The 16,970-nt window shown below is 39.3% G+C and overlaps 1 non-coding gene across 1 annotated transcript; it reads left to right on the forward strand.

Moving 5' to 3' along the window:
* The first annotated feature begins 1,886 nt into the window (after positions 1–1,886).
* LOC131178232 (small nucleolar RNA R71) lies at positions 1,887–1,993 on the forward strand. Its single transcript, XR_009147364.1, has one exon. It is a non-coding gene; the product is annotated as a small nucleolar RNA R71 (small nucleolar RNA).
* The last annotated feature ends 14,977 nt before the right edge of the window (positions 1,994–16,970 follow it).

The following is a 16,970-nucleotide window of genomic DNA, read 5'->3' on the forward strand; positions in this document are numbered from 1 at the left end:
GGAGGGTGTTACACTACCTATTTGGCGTTTTCCTGAAGCTTACCTTCGGATTGTTCCTCCTTCAACTTCTCCATCTCGGAAGCCTTAGCTGAGGGTAAGAGTGGATGAGCTGCTAACTATTGTGCACAAGCTGCTATTTTTGTATTTTCATCATTCACTGTGTGGCTGTGCACAATACATGCTTCAAGAGGATCTTTAGGATGTGTCTCATGAAATCCCTTTTCAACTTGATCGTAAATTATATCAACCTTGAAGCATTCATCATGTTTAAATTTGTGTTTCATTGTGTCGAACAAGTTGAACTCCACTTCTTCTTCTCCTACCATGAGAGTTAGTCGACCATTTTTTACGTCTATGATAGCTCCGGCAGTTGGCAAGAATGGTCTTCCCAAGATGATAGGAATATGTACAACTTCTTCCATCTCAAGGACAATAAAGTCCATTGGAATGAAGAATTTGCCCACTTTGATAGGAATGTTCTCAAGTATGCCCATAGGATATTTAACAGATCGATCAACCAATTGCAATGAGATTGTTGTGGGCTTCAGTTCTTCGATCTCCAGCTTTTTGTATATTGATAGAGGCATTAAACTGACACTTGTCCCAAGATAGCAGAGGGCCTTATCTATTTTCTTGTTACCAATGAGACAGGGTATGGAGAAGCTTCCTGGATCCTTCAACTTTGGAGGCAGTTTGTTTTGCAGAATGGCACTGCATTCCTCTGTTAGAGCTACTGTTCCATAGTCTTCTAGCTTTCTTTTCTTTGACAGAATTTCCTTAAGAAATTTGGCATAATATGGCATCTGAGACAGTGCTTCAATGAAGGGGATGTTAATGTAAAGTTTTTGTAAAACCTCAAAAAACTTCCCAAACTGCTTGTCCAATTTGGCTTTCTGAAATCTCTGAGGAAAAGGTAGGGAAGTTTGGTATGGCTCTGGTAATTGTTTTGTCTTTTATGCTTCCTTTTATTGATCTTTCTTAGCTTCTTCCTCCTTATTCTCTGCTTGGCCTTCAGACTTTTCTATGGTTTCCTCTATCGGTTCCACCTCTGGTTGTACTAGAGTTCTCCCACTCCTCAGTGTAACTGCCTTACAATGCTCCCTAGGGTTCATTTCTGGTTGGCTAGGCGCTTGCCAAAGACTTTACTTGAAGAACTCGCTGACGAGCGATTTGATTCTCTAGCATCTTGTTATGAGTAGCAAGTTGGTCCATTCTGGAAGTTAGTTATTTAATCAATTCCGTTTGTTGTTGTTGAGCTGCTAAGAATCCTTCCAGCATGGTTTCCATGGTCATCTTTGGTTCAGGTTGTTGAGGTTGGAGAGGTAGTGATGGCTATACAAAGTTTTAACCTCTGTTCTGAAATCCAAGGGGTGCTGGTGGTTTTTACCCTTGTTGCTTGTTTATTGGCTAGTTCTGCTGATTGGACCATGAGAAATTTGGGTGGTTCCTTCATCCAGGTTGTCAATATTTGAATATGGATTGTTGGGCTGCCTCTGGTTGAAGTTTCCTCCATTATTCACATAGTTCATCTGTTCTGTGGAGAGTTCATTAAAATTGTTGTATTCTGAACTCATGTATTCTGCTTCATAGCTGTCCTCATGTTGACTATTTGTACCAACTGCGTTGGCTTGCATTCTTTCGAGTTTCCTTGTGAGCTTATCAAACTGAGCATTTATAAGGCGTCTACTTCCAGGACCCCTGCAGTTCTCCTTGCATTTTCTCTTTCATTTGACAACCCATAATTATGGTATTCAACCCTTTTTAGATGTTCAAGTGCTTGTGGCACTATTTTCTCCATTAGATTACCTTCTACAGCTAAATCAACTATGCTCTTTGTAGAAGGTAGTAATCCATTATTGAAATTCTGCACTAGTAGCCAATCTTCTATGCCATGATGTGGACATTCCCTCTGTAGGTCTTTATATCATTCCCATGGGTCATAGAGTGATTCTCCTTCCTTTTGTCTGAAGGTGTTGAGCTCTAGCCTCAGTTTTGTAGTCTTTGCAGGTGGAAAATACCTTGCTAGAAAAGCTTGAGAGAGGTTCTCCCAAGTGGTGAATGTTCTAGCCGGTTGAGAAAGTAACCACTTCCTTGCTCTGTCCCGAAGGGAGAATGGGAATGCTCTGAGTCTTATTGCTTGATTAGACACTCCATTCATCTTGAATGTATCACATAGGGCAAGAAAGCACTGGAGGTGATAGTGTGGGTCTTCTATTAGTGAACCTACAAACTGGGTTTGTTGAATCATTTGGAGCCATGCTGGATTTAATTCAAAGTTGTTGGCTTCCACTATGGGTCTAGTAACACTGGGCTAAAATCCTTAGACAGATGGAGCTCCATAATCTCTCAAGATTCTTGGTTTGTCATTACTATCAGACATGGTTGTGATTTTAAGATCTCCTTGACTGTGCTCTTGATGTTTCTTTTCCCTCCTGAAAGCTTTCAGAGTTCTATCTATCTCCGGATCACAGTCCAAAATTTCTTCTAGCTTTGTTCTGGTCATATACTAGGTCAAGCACCTGAAAGAAAAGAAAAGAAATACAATTGGTAAAATAAAATTAGATAATAAATATAATTGCCTAAATTAACTAAATTTGTAACACCCTCCCGATAACCACTCCGTACATTCTACTGTTCCGGTGACCGGTGTCAGTCCGGACAGCTAGAATATCCGAAAAAATATTTAAACTAAAGTCAGGAACCATAATTAACTCAAATAATAATAATAAAAATTTAGTAAAAATTTTAGAAATAAAATACAACCAAGTTAAACGAGCCGGTGCCCAAGCGATGGGTAACTGGAGGGAAGTTGCGGTTCTCGCAACGAGGAGCCCTAGACCAGGGGAAAAAATTATAAAATAATTTTTGGGACTCCAGAGAAGGGTAATTGAGGTTCCCATGGCATTAGAATGCCAAGAAAATACCTAGAAAAATTTTTCAATCGATACAGACGATTTTGACCCGTTAAGCCAAACGGAGGGCATTTTGGTCATTTCGCCTTCCAAGGTGATTTTTGGCCGACTTGTCCAGTTGAGTAAATAATTAATATAACATTAAATATGAATAAACATTACTAGAAATGAAATTTGAAATGAGTAGTGAAAGAAAAGAAAAGAAAATGCAAAATAATGCAAAAATGACATCATATGAGGTCACTCACTTACTCACCAACCAATCAAAATTAAGCTATCAATTGACTAACAAATAAAAAGAGAAAATGAAGACCAAAATAAGAAAGAAAGTGCAGCAGCCACCCTCCCCAAGAGACCAGCCGAAATTCACCTCCATAGCCACCTCCATTCAAGTTTTTTTTTTTTTTTTTCTTTCAAGCTTTAGATCTCCATCATTCCACCATATTTCCCTAACCCCTCTTCATTAAAACTTTACCCCACACCTTAAACAAGCTCTTGGCAGCCAACAAGAGGAAGGAAATTGAGGTTTAGAGGCTTGGAAAAATCTGCCCAGACAAGGTTAGTGCATATATACATCTAAAGCTTTTTAAATTCTATGTTAGAGACTTGGAATAAGTAGGAATTTGTAACTAAAATGAATGAAATCTATGTCTATCCATGCCCTAAGTTTCGACAGCCCTATTGAATAAAAAGGGAATGAGTGTTTTGATGGACTTAAAGTGGACTAGAGATCAAGATTAAACCATGTATGCATGTGAGTATGGAATGAGATAGTTAATTAAAGCATATTGTAAAAATTCATATGGAAATTAGGGTTTGGAAAGGTGAAAGTGTGACTTGGCTTAGGAAATTGTTAGGGCACATTGTAATGGTCAATTAGTGACCATTTTAGATGTGTTGACCATAAATGGGACAGAAAAATGAGATTGCAAAGTGAGGATTGCAGGCTGCCTAGATACAAAGATAGGGACCTGAAAATTAGTCCTTTGCACTGCCATAACTTGGGCAGTGCTAGTCCAATTGGTGTTTGGCCAATTGGACATGAAACTAGGCTTATAATGGCACATTTTGGCTGAAGAAACCATGCCCAAAAGACCAAAGCAAGAGGACCAAAACTTGGCCCCAATCCGAACCCCAAATCGCCTCAGACTGACCAAATGAACAAGAATCGCTCATTTGGCCATAACTCATCAGAGATTTGGTCAATTGGCCTGAAATTTTTACAGCAACAATTAAGACATAGACAAACAACTTTCATAAAGGAACCTACCCCAAATTATGGCCAGAACCCATGCAACCAAGTGACTCGAGTTACTGTTCATGCAATCAGATATGGTAAATTTCTGCATAATGAATATCCGGACAGCTTGGGTTTTTGAGCCATATCTGGAGCTACAAAACTCCAAATGGAGTGATTCAAAAAAGGAAATTCAACTAGACAAAATAAGGAACAACTTTCATGTTTTACATTTCCTCAAATTCCAACAGTAACAATGTCCAATGGAACAGTGAAGTTGACTCACCAAAATTGAAAAAATTTGTTTGTGTTGAGTTACACTTTGGAATGGCAAAAACACTTAATGCCAACAAGTTTTAAACACCAAATGTGGTATGTTGGGAGTGCCAAAGTTGATGTACACATTTTTATTCTAAAAGTCAACATTTTTGTTGACCAATGATGAATAGTGACACCAAAAAAGTTGAAATTCACAAATTGACAAATTTAAGAGTTTCAAATGCCCTAGTATACCTAACAAGATTGGTTTGGATAGTTTGGCATGCCAATAGGGTTCAGTTAGCAGTACTGCACATGGCAAAAATGCCATTCTGTGATTTCATGGCTTTTGGCCATTCTGACTTTGCATTGAGACTTGGCCTTGTGCTCGATATTATTTACGACTTGTTAGTCGCTCATGCACACCGGAGATGCATATGTGACCGATGGTGTGACGGCCCGAGGTACTAGGTACCCAAAGGCGCCACCCGTTATCTAGTCCAATGCCTAGTGTATGCATTTGGGGCAACCAAATGAATAAAAGTGAACAACGTTAATGAAACAATGAATATATCAATACCAAACAAAGAAAGCATACACATTCTCTACACATTTATTTTCTTGCTATTTTCTTTTATTATATTATTGCACCACTAAGAATTATTGCTTAGCGCGTTGCTTTTGCCACGCGTAGGTACTGGAGATCCCGATCGCGAGCCCAGTAGACCACAGACTGGGTGAGTCCATCCTGCAGTTCTGCACCGTGTCCATGTCACTTCACTACCTGCAGTGCATTGGTAGGGCACTAGGTGTCATTTTGTCATTTTGATATTTTGTAGCAGATTTTTCTTCATATGTAAATTAAACTTGTGTAATGTATATTGATGTATATGTAAATTATGAAAATTGTATTTCTTAATGGAAAAGTAAACGTTTACTTGTGATTTATATGCGAACATCACATGTGAAATGATGAATGAAAATAGAAATTGAAATGTTGAAATCTTGATATTGAGTTTGGTGTTGATAATGGATGTTTGAGAAATATTGTTGAGATTTTGGATATTGGAGTTTGAGATGATGGAATAAAAAAATATTGGAAGTGTTTTTAACAGGTTCCGAAGAACTGTTTTCTCCATTTTTAGCCAGACTCACTGGATTTTCTTTAAAATTTTCTAACCTTAAATGAATAATACTTGTAATAAATGGCTTAAATAAATTGTATTTCATAAATTATATGCAACAGATTGTATAAATTAATTGAGGAATATTAGAGTGTGCCAGACACCGTGTGGCATTACTTACCTGCATACCGTATACCTGTAAGGGGTGTCACATTTAGTGGTATCAGAGCACGGCTTAGGCGTTTCTGGGCCTAGATTGAGTCCATACCATGCATTGCATTTGTAAGAGTCGAGGTGACACTAACGCAGATCTGTTTATCTTTCTTATTTTGAATAGGATATGGATCCTTCATCTCAGAGAGCCGTTGAGGAGGACGTGGAGAGTCATGCTCCACCTGCAGCACTGAGACCGGGGCATGAGAGAATGCGCTCCGCCACTCAAGCGTAGTCCGCCTCCACAGCCATGTTTCAAAGAAATGGCCGACTTCTTTAGATGCATGGTCGGGTAATGCCAAGACAACCACCACCACCACTCCACAGTAAATCACACTGAAAGGTTAAGAAAGTTTAGAGTCGTGGACTTCTATGGCAAGAGAGAAGATGACTCATGCAAACAGAATTGGTTGAACAGAATGGGCAGAGTACTAAAACAACTCCACTGCACTCCAGAGCAAAACCTGGAAGCTGCCATCTCTTTGCTGCAAGATGATGCTTATGAGTGGTGGGACATGGTATCCAGTGAAGTGCAGCCAGAAGCTGTAACTTGGGACTTCTTTCTTTCAAAATTTAAGAAGAAATATGTGGGTACTGTATACCTGGAAGAGAGAAGAAGAGAATTTATTAACCTGAGGCAGAGACAATTGTCAGTGGCTGAGTATGAGAAAGAATTCGTCCGATTAAGCCACTACGGAAGGGAAATAGTCCCAAATGAAGCTGAAAGATGTAAGAGATTTGAAGAGGGATTGAATGACAATATCAAGATACAGCTCACTGCCTTGGGAATCACAGAATTTACCAAGTTAGTGGAAGCGGCAATAAAGGTTGAAAAAGTAAGAATTAGTGAGTGGACTAGAAGAGAGAGACAGCAGAAGAGGGGACCGGTCACGAGTTCAGCTCCCTGCATCGTGGAAGAAGTTCAAGGGTCCTCCCGCACAAAGTTCACTCACCCACGTGGTCGTGGTCACCTCGGGGCCCACGCCACGCTCACCCCTAGGAGAGGTCACCCACACCATCGGTGGGCGCCTCCGTGGATGGGGTTCAGGGGACCAGCCCCAACATCTTCTGCATGTCCACACTGTCAGAAATGGCATAAGGGGGAGTGTTGGAGAGTGACTGGTGCTTGCTTGAGATGTGGGTCGACAGAACATCAACTGAGGAATTGCCCACGCAGAACTACTACAGCTGCTCCGACACAGCGCATGCACCGCCTCGCACTACGCAGAGGTAGAAGGTCCGTAAATCTGGCGTGGGACCATCTCAGAGGCCTACTTCTGAGCCAGCAGAGAGGCCAGATAATAGACCACCTGCCAGAAATTATGCCCTGAGAGCTCAGGAGGAGCAAGATGCCCCGGACGTCATCAGGGGTACGTTCTCCCTCTACAATACTCCTATGCATGCATTGGTGGATCCAGGATCCACTCATTCCTACATTTGCATCAACCTACCCGTAGAAAGGGGGATACTAGTAGGGGAGAGTGACCAAGACATTCTGGTCACTAATCCATTGGGCCACAGTGTAGTGGTGAACAAGGTATACAAGGGTTGCCCGTTAAGGATTCAAGGGTATGAATTCTCGGCAGACCTAATTGAGTTGCCTTTTCACGAGTTTGACGTGATTTTGGGAATGGACTGGTTGTCACGTCATCAGGCAATAGTTGATTGCAAATTAAAGAGGATTTCTTTAAAAACTCCGGAGGGTAATGAGATCACTGTTGTGGGTGAAAGGACAGATTTCTTGTCCAATGTCATCTCAGCCACAGTTGCAAGAAGAATGATGAGAAAAGGCTGTGAAGCCTACCTAGCACATGTGGTGGATACTAAGCAGGCTAAGCCAAACTTGAGTGACATACCCACAGTAAGAGACTTCCCAGAGGTATTTCCTGAAGAGTTGCCTGGTTTGCCACCAGAAAGGGAAGTTGAATTTGCCATTGAGACACTGCCGGGTACAGCACCCATTTCCATTGCTCCTTATAGGATGGCACCCACTGAATTGAGGGAGTTGAAAACTCAGTTGCAAGAATTGCTAGATAAGGGGTTTATACGCCCCAGTGTGTCACCATGGGGAGCTCCAGTGCTGTTTGTGAAAAAGAAGGATGGGACTTTGAGACTTTGTATTGATTACCGGCAGTTGAATAAAGTGACTGTGAAGAACAAGTATCCGTTGCCTAGAATTGATGATCTGTTTGATCAGTTGAAGGGAGCAGGAGTATTTTCTAAGATTGATCTCAGATCAGGGTATCATCAGCTGAGGGTGAAAGATGTAGATGTGCCCAAGACTGCATTCAGGACCCGGTATGGGCATTATGAGTTTCTGGTGATGCCCTTTGGCCTAACAAATGCACCAGCGGCGTTCATGGACCTTATGAACCGTATCTTCCATCCATACCTAGATCGGTTCGTAGTGGTTTTTATTGATGACATTCTGGTGTACTCCAAGACCAGGGAAGAACATGATGAACATTTGAGGATTGTTCTGCAAACCCTGTGGGAAAAGAAGCTGTATGCTAAGTTGTCCAAGTGTGACTTTTGGCTGAGTGAAATTGCATTCCTTGGACACATAGTGTCACCGATGGGATTAGGTGGATCCCAAGAAAATAGAAGCGATGATGGAATGGAAGCCTCCCGTAAATACAATCAAGTCGAAGCTTCTTGGGGCTAGCTAGGTATTACGTAAGATTTGTGAAGGGATTTTCCTAATAGCCGCTCCAATGACCAAGTTGTTACACAAGAATGTCGATTTGACTGGAATGACAAGTGTCGCACAGCTTTGAGAAATTGAAGGCTATGTTGACAGAGGCACCGCAGTTACACACAAAGTGTCCTAAAGGACTTTGTGGTCTATAGTGATGCCTCACATAATGGGTTAGGTGTGTATTGATGCAAGAGGGGAAAGTGATCGCCTATGCTTCCGCATACCTAAGGCCACATGAACAGAACTACCCTACCCAGATCTAGAGCTTGCGGCAATTATCTTCGTGATCAAGATATGGAGGCATTACTTGTATGGGGAAAAGTGCTACATTTACACAGACCACAAAAGCCTGAAATACTTGCCAACCCAGAAGGAGCTCAACCTTAGACAGAGGCAATGGATTGAGTTCCTAAAGGATTATGATTGTGTAATTGACTACCATCCTGGGAAGGCAAATGTAGTTGCGGATGCTTTGAGCAGAAAATCCATGACAGCTTTGAGATCATTGAATACCCGTCTAACTTTGATTCGAGATGGAGCTATCTTGGCTGAGTTGCAAGTGAGGCCAAACCTGCTACAGCAGATTTTAGATGGGCAGAAGGTAGATGAGAAGTTAATGGCTATTATGAGCAAGGTCTCAGAGGGAAAAGCAACTGATTATGTGATGAAAGCAGATGGGTGTCTGTATTACAAAGGAAGACAGTGTGTACCAGATGATGGGGAATTGAAAGCTAGTAATCTAAAAGAGGCACACACTAGTGTATATGCTATGCACCCAGGAAGTACAAAGATGTATCATGACCTGAAGCTTCAATATTGGTGGCCTGGTATGAAGAAGGACATAGCTGACTATGTGACTAAATGCTTGACATGTCAGCAAGTCAAGGCAGAAAATCAAGTTCCATCAGGTTTGCTACAGCCTATACGAATGGAAATGGGATCGGGTCACCATGGATTTTGTAAGTGGTCTACCTCTCACCCGGAAGAAACATGATGCAGCATGGGTGATAGTTGATAGATTGACAAAGTCAGCACACTTTCTGCCAGTTAGGACTGACTACTCACTGGAGAAGTTAGCAGAATTTTATATCAGTGAGATAGTTAGACTGCATGGAATTCCACTTTCCATCATATCTGACCGAGACCCAAGGTTTACCTCGAGATTTTGGAAGAAGTTGCATGAATCCTTGGGTACACAACTCCATTTCAGCCTGACTTTCCATCCTCAGACGGATGGGCAATCAGAAAGAGTAATCCAGGTAAACAATTGAAACCCATGAAATTGATACAAATATTGAACTAAAATGATGACAATAACACGAAATATATGTCAGGTCCTTGAGGATATGCTGAGGAGTTGTGTCATTGAGGTTGAGGGAAGTTGGGATAGATATCTCCCACTGGCAGAATTCGCATACAATAATAGCTATCAAGCTAGCATCCAAATGGCCCCATATGAAGCACTGTATGGGAGAAAATGTAGAACTCGGTGTCTTTGGACTGAATTGGGTGAAGACAAATGGTAGGGCCGGACACAGTGAAACAGCCGAGGAGAAGGTGAAATCAATCAAAGCCAACTTAAAGGTTGCTTCGCATGCATGAAATCTTATGCCGACCTGAAGAGGAAAGAAATAGAATATGTGGTTGGCGACAAAGTGTTCCTCAAGGTGTCACCATGGAAGAAAGTGTTGAGGCTTGGAAGAAAAGGTAAGTTGAGCCCTAGGTTTATTGGCCCATATGAAGTGATTGAACGTGTGGGTCCAGTGGCCTATAGGCTAGCTTTACCTCCAGAGCTGGACAAGATCCACAATGTGTTCCATGTATCCATACTCAGAAGATACCGCTCAGACCCTTCACATGTCATCTCCAGAGAAGAAATTGAAATACAACCGGATTTGACATATGAAGAAGAACCTCTACGGATCCTAGCTCGGGAAGTGAAAGAGTTGAGGAACAAACAGATTCCATTGGTGAAAGTGCTTTGGAGGCACCACAACACCGAGGAAGCAACTTGGGAAAGTGAAGAGACGATGAGGCAACAGTTCCCTCAACTGTTTGCATCAGGTAAATTTCGAGGACGAAATTTAAATTAGAGGGGAAGAGTTGTAACACCCTCCCGATAACCACTCCGTACATTCTACTGTTCCGGAGACCGGTGTCGGTCCGGACAGCTAGAATGTCCGAAAAAATATTTAAACTAAAGTCAGGAACCATAATTAAGTCAAATATTAATAAGAAAAATTTAGTAAAAATTTTAGAAATAAAATACAACCAAGTTAAGCAGTAGGTGCCCAGCGATGGGTAACAGGAGGAAGTTGCGGTTCTCGCAACGAGGAGCCCTAGACCCGAGGGAAAAATTATAAAATAATTTTTGGGACTCCAGAGAAGGGTAATTGAGGTTCCCATGGCATTAGAATGCCAAGAAAATACCTAGAAAAATTTTTCAATCGGTACAGACGATTTTGACCCGTTAAGCCAAACGGAGGGCATTTTGGTCATTTCGCCTTCCGAGGTGATTTTTGGCCGACTTGTCCAGTTGAGTAAATAATTAATATAACATTAAATATGAATAAACATTACTAGAAATGAAATTTGAAATGAGTAGTGAAAGAAAAGAAAAGAAAATGCAAAATAATGCAAAAATGACATCATATGAGGTCACTCACTTACTCACCAACCAATCAAAATTAAGCTATCAATTGACTAACAAATAAAAAGACAAAATGAAGACCAAAATAAGAAAGAAAGTGCAGCAGCCACCCTCCCCAAGAGACCAGCCGAAATTCACCTCCATAGCCACCTCCATTCAAGTTTTTTTTTTTTTTTTTCCTTCAAGCTTTAAATCTCCATCATTCCACCATATTTCCCTAACCCCTCTTCATTAAAACCTTACCCCACACCTTAAACAAGCTCTTGGCAGCCAACAAGAGGAAGGAAATTGAGGTTTAGAGGCTTGGAAAAATCTGCCCAAACAAGGTTAGTGCATATATACATCTAAAGCTTTTTAAATTCTATGTTAGAGACTTGGAATAAGTAGGAATTTGTAACTAAAATGAATGAAATCTATGTCTATCCATGCCCTAAGTTTCGACAGCCCTATTGAATAAAAAGGGAATGAGTGTTTTGATGGACTTAAAGTGGACTAGAGATCAAGATTAAACCATGTATGCATGTGAGTATGGAATGAGATAGTTAATTAAAGCATGTTGTAAAAATTCATATGGAAATTAGGGTTTGGAAAGGTGAAAGTGTGACTTGGCTTAGGAAATTGTTAGGGCACATTGTAATGGTCAATTAGTGACCATTTTAGATGTGTTGACCATAAATGGGACAGAAAAATGAGATTGCAAAGTGAGGATTGCAGGCTGCCTAGGACAGCAGCATAGGGACTAAAAATTCAGTCCCTTTGCACTGCCATAACTTGGGCAGTGCTAGTCCAATTGGTGTTTGGCCAATTGGACATGAAACTAGGCTTATAATGGCACATTTTTGCTGAAGAAACCATGCCCAAAAGACCAAAGCAAGAGGACCAAAACTTGGCCCCAATCCGAACCACTGAATCGCTTTAGAATTGACCAAATGAACGATCGCTCATTTGGCCATAACTCACTGTAGATTTGGTCAATTGGCCTGAAATTTTTACAGCAACAATTAAGACATAGACAAACAACTTTCATGAAGGAACCTACCCCAAATTATGGCCAGAACCCATTCAACCAAGTGACTCAAGTTACTGTTCATGCACTGTAGATATGGTAAATTTCTGCAGAATGCATATCCGGACAGCTTGGGTTTTTGAGCCATATCTGGAGCTAAAAAACTCCAAATGGAGTGATTCAAAAAAAGAAATTCAACTAGACAAAATAAGGAACAACTTTCATGTTTTACATTTCCTCAAATTCCAACAGTAACAGTGTCCAATGGAACAGTGAAGTTGACTCACCAAAATTGAAAAAATCTGTTTGTGTTGAGTTACACTTTGGAATGGCAAAAACACTTAATGCCAACAAGTTTTAAACACCAAATGTGGTATGTTGGGAGTGCCAAAGTTGATGTACACATTTTTATTCTAAAAGTCAACATTTTTGTTGACCAATGATGAATAGTGACACCAAAAAAGTTGAAATTCACAAATTGACAAATTTAAGAGTTTCAAATGCCCTAGTATACCTAACAAGTTTGGTTTGGATAGTTTGGCATGGCAAAATGGTTCGATTAGCGATTACACATGGCAAAAATGCCATTCTGTGATTTCATGGCTTTTGGCCATTCGACTTTGCATTGAGACTTGGCCTTGTGCACGATATTATTTACACTTGTTAGCCGCTACATTGCACGGGAGATTCATATGTGACCGATGTAGTGACTTCCAGAGGTACTAGGTACCCAGTGCGGTTACCGTTATCCAGTCCAGTCGTCTAGTGTACGTTACTTGGGGCAACCAAATGAATAAAAGTGAACAACGTTAATGAAACAATGAATATATCAATACCAAACAAAGAAAGCATACACATTCTCTACACATTTATTTTCTTTCTATTTTCCTTTATTATATTATTGCACCACTAAGAATTATTGCTTAGCGCGTTGCTTTTGCCACGCGTAGGTACTGGAGATCCCGATTGCGAGCCCGGAGACCACAGGTAGGTGAGTCCATCCGGCGATTACTGCCGTGTCCGTGTCACCTCACTACCTGCAGTGCATTGGTAGGGCACTAGGTGTCATTTTGTCATTTTGATATTTTGTAGCAGATTTTTCTTCATATGTAAATTAAACTTGTGTAATGTATATTGATGTATATGTAAATTATGAAAATTGTATTTCTTAATGGAAAAGTAAACGTTTACTTGTGATTTATATGCGAACATCACATGTGAAATGATGAATGAAAATAGAAATTGAAATGTTGAAATCTTGATATTGAGTTTGGTGTTGATAATGGATGTTTGAGAAATATTGTTGAGATTTTGGATATTGGAGTTTGAGATGATGGAATAAAAAAATATTGGAAGTGTTTTTAACAGGTTCCGAAGAACTGTTTTCTCCATTTTTAGCCGGTACTCCGCCGGATTTTCTTTAAAATTTTCGGAACCTTAAATGAATAATACTTGTAATAAATGGCTTAAATAAATTGTATTTCATAAATTATATGCAACAGCATTGTATAAATTAATTGAGGAATATTAGAGTGTGCCGGTACACCGTGTGGCATTACTTACTTGTGAAGGAACGGAAGCGTGAAAAACACAAGATTATACCATTGAATTCAAAAATTTTCACCTAGGGTCACATGCACCATGCAAGATTTATTTTTATCTATTTGATTTCAATGATAAACAACATATTAAAACTCTTTTAATATATTTTTGGATCTGTATTTGCCATTTAAGATTTTAAAAATTAATCAGATTAATTTTAGAACCCTAGATTAAATCAAGAACGATTACACTAACCTCTTGATGTGCTGCAGCGTGTCTGCGCCTTTGAGATTCGTCTTCAGGACACCAGATGTTGTCCCTCTAGCTTGTCCACACCAAGAACACCTATGGCAGCCCTTGAACAGCTTCTAAAGCCTTTTCTATTAATTAGAAATTCAAGTTCTGTCTTTTAAGAGATTAGAGATGTAAACAGGACACTAGAAACAATTTCTAGTGTTCTTAATTCAAGAGATTGATGGCTAATCTCTTTGAATTGATGAGAGATGAAGAGAAATAGCTGGAGAGGCTCAAAGTGGCATGACAATTGAGAGGAGAGGCTGCTGGTTATGTTTTCTTTTCATAACCACACTTAAATAGCTAGGTTAACACATTAAACCCTAGCCACATGTCACCTTTTGATTAGCTCTAGGTTTAAGTGACCCAATCACATTGTGCCAAGTGTCAAACCTATATTTAATCTTGATTTTAATCATCTTACATGATTAAAAAACATTTGGCAAGCTTATGTGTTATGCCATGTGTCACCATCTCATGGTGCCACGTGTCACTGTGAAATGACCAAAATGCCCCTGTGTCTTAATTTTGAGTTCTTAACTCAAAATAATTATTTTCTTCTTCTAATTAATTTATATCAAATATAAATTAATTAATTAATCTCTATTAATTAATTTCTCATCAATTAAATTCATATTTAAACACTTTAAATATAAATTTAATTTATACTACACATCCAATAATCTAGATTTGGTTTCAAGTCATGCTAGGGACTTTGCAATTTAATTGCAAACCAAATCTATTTAATTAATCAATTAAACTCTTTAATTAATTAATTAAATCATATTTAAATAGGTGATAACTTGTGTATGTGTGTGACTTACTAGGCTCATCACTAATTGGCAATGAGACATGATATCAACTCTTAATATCATCAGAACTCTTTCTTACCATAAATGATTTCTCTAAATCATTTTATGAACCTCATAGACCATGGTTAACACCTAGCATAGCATGCCATGGCCACCCAATTAGTAATAAGGTTTACCTTAAATGAACCTATAATCATATGTTACCATGCACTAGAATCTCTCATTACAAAATCCCAACTCAATTTGAGTCATGGTTTATGTCAAACTCCATTTGCTATGAATATTATGTTCTCTTTTAATTCCAGTTCTTGATTAAAAGATTTTCTCATCGAAACTCTTTTACGAATAAATCTATCTGTCTGGCCAGAACTTGAAACATCAAGAACAATTAAATGAACATAGGATTTTAACTCTATTTACTTAGAGGAACAGATTCCATCTTGATCAACACCTACCTCCATATATAACTAGCAGAGCCAACACATGCCCATATACCCATACATAGTACAAGTATGAAAGCGATATCAAACTCAAACTACCTATATACAAGATAAGCTGTGCTATCTCATGTCTAAAGATTATATGCACGGATATGATTTATGACAAAACATTGACAAGAGTAAACTCCATGTGCTTGTCATAAGTGTCACTGGTTCGGCCTACTTATCATTTATAAGTGCCTATCAAGTTTGTTATATGGCATGAGACTCACCATTCCATCTTATTTATATCTCATATAAATAACTTGGGAACAAACATGAATACAATCTTTATGTATAAGTCATGTCCTAATTATGAAGTATCCTCGATTGTGAACCTATTTATGATACTTTGTGCTAGAAATATTGTCACTCATATTCTTAACAACTTAAGAATAATATTTCTAACAAAATATCAATGGACCTTTTCTATTACACATAAATATATTATGTAAACGGAAAAGTGGAAATGCCTTTTATTAATAAAATATGTACAAGATACATACTAAATGATATGCTCTAGGGCATACTACTAACAATCTCCCACTAGCACTAGAGCCATTCATTACAATACCTTAGACCCATCTTCTCAAGATGTCAGTCTAAGCGAGCTTGTGACAAAGGCTTAGTGCATGGATCATTTGAATTTTTAGGCGATGCTATTTTCTGCATGGCTATATCGCCTTGCCCAACTATATCTCGATAATGTGGTAGTGCCTTTCTATGTGTTTGGATTTTGGGTGAGACCTTAGTTCCTTAGCTCAGAGGATCGCTCCATTGTTGTCACAAGGTAGTGGAACCGACTCAATGGAAGGAACTACTGTAAGTTCTGTCACGAACTTCTTTATCCAAACGACTTCTTTTGCGAGATTCGATGCAAGAATATACTCGACCTCGAGTGGAATCTGCGATGTGCTCGCTTGGAACTCTTCCAACCGATCGCACCTCCATTACAAATGAACACATATCCAGAGGTAGACTTTCTATCATCGATATCCGATTGGAAATCGTAATCGGTATAACCATTCAATTGCAAGTCTCCACCTCCATAAATCAAGAATAAATCCTTAGTTCTTCTCAAGTACTTAAGGATATTCTTGATACTATCGATGTTCCAAACCTGGATTGGATTGATACCGCTAGTCAAACTAACAGATATGCGATATCCGCCTAGTACACAACATTGCATATATTAAACTTCCAATAGCAAGCATATGGAATCCTGGCCATCTTATCTCTTTCTTCAGGTGTCTTTGGAGACATCTCTTTAGAAAGGTGGATACCATGTCTCACTGGTAACAATCCTCTCTTGGAATCAAGCATGTTAAACCTCTTTAACACCTTTTCCAGGTATAGACTTTGGGATAAACAAATTATTCTTTTCGCTCTATCTCTATAGATGCGAATCCCAAGAATATAGGTTGCCTCCCCTAAGTCTTTCATGGAGAATGTATTTGACAACCATACCTTTATAGTCGTCAACATACCTGTATCATTACCCATCAACAGTATGTCATCCACATATAAGACAAGGAAAGTGATAGCACTGTCACTAACCTTCTTATATACACATGGCTCATCCTCATTTTTGATAAAACCAAAAGATTTAATGGCTTCATCAAAACGGATGTTCCAACTCCTCGAAGCTTGTTTCAATCCATAAATGGATCGCTTTAGCTTGCATACCTTGGAACCATCTTGGGATTCAAATCCCTTAGGTTGTTCCATGAAAATGTTTTCTTCAA

The sequence above is a fragment of the Hevea brasiliensis genome, chromosome 2 (assembly GCF_030052815.1).
Source record: "Hevea brasiliensis isolate MT/VB/25A 57/8 chromosome 2, ASM3005281v1, whole genome shotgun sequence".
Taxonomy (NCBI): domain Eukaryota; kingdom Viridiplantae; phylum Streptophyta; class Magnoliopsida; order Malpighiales; family Euphorbiaceae; genus Hevea; species Hevea brasiliensis.